Raw genomic sequence first — 1,178 nt, forward strand, 5'->3', positions numbered from 1 at the left:
TTCATTTACCACTCCACTAACTCTCCTTCCAACACTTGTCATAACTCTGCCTTATCTTTTAATACTGGACCAAAATCAGGAAATGAGTTTAGATGACATTTCTGGCATCTATAAGCCATATGACTTGGTCCCACAATCTTTCCAGTCTTATTTCCTATTATTTCAAATAGTCTCTTTTTCCATCAATTTGCTCTAGTAGCTATTCCCCATACACTACATCTCTTCTCCTGCTTCTTTGTACAAGTGGTCCACTGTACCTGGAAAGCATATTCTTCCCCACTTCTACCTCACTGAATTCCTAGTTTCCTTCAAAGCATAGCTCACAGCTCAGGGGTCATTTTCTAATGAATGTTTTCTGATCTCTAAAGTTGTTAGTATTCTCTCTCTCTGTCTCTCTCTCTGTCTCTCTCTCTCTTTCTCTCCCTCCTCTCTATCCCTGTTGTGTATGTCTCAATTACCTTGTATTTAGTTTGTGTAAATTTTATGTTTACTTAGATGTATGCATGTTGATTTCCCCAATAGATTGTAAGCTCCTTGTAGGCAAGGACTGCTTTGTTTTATTTTTTTTTAAATTTTAGGTGAATAACACATAATACAGAGTTAATAAATATTAGTTTCATGTTTGTTGAATTTCACCCTGCAAAATGGGAAAATGTAGGGCGGAGCCAAGATGGCGGAGTGAAAGCAGTGACTTGATTCAGCTCTCCCCCAACCCCCTCCAAATACCTATAAAAAATGACTCTAAACAAATTTTCTAAAGCAGCAGAACCCACAAAAAGACAAAGTGAAACAAATTTCCAGCCCAAGACAACCTGGATGGTTGATCAGAAAGGTATATCACACTGGGGTGGGAGAGGAGCGCAGTTTGTCATGGGTATGCAGGCCACAGTGACCCTGGAGCAGGCCTCAGAAGACTGAATCATGGGCAGCTGTGGTGGTTTCCACAACCCACAAACACCAAAGACAGCTTAGAAGGTCAGTGGGAAAAGTCTGTGACTGCGGTGAGAGAGGAACTAGATCTTAGCCGCAAGTCCCGAGAGTGGCCTGGGGCAGTGGCTGCTTCCAGAGCTTCTGGCTCACAGTCTGAGGGGGAATCGAGTGGCTGATAAGAGGGGGATTACAGGGATCTCTTTGCCAGTGCTGAGGCAGGAATCGCTTGCTTTGCCCGTGCTTGGATG

This window comes from Vombatus ursinus, unplaced genomic scaffold (assembly GCF_900497805.2).
Source record: "Vombatus ursinus unplaced genomic scaffold, bare-nosed wombat genome assembly UNPS02014910.1, whole genome shotgun sequence".
NCBI lineage: Eukaryota > Metazoa > Chordata > Mammalia > Diprotodontia > Vombatidae > Vombatus > Vombatus ursinus.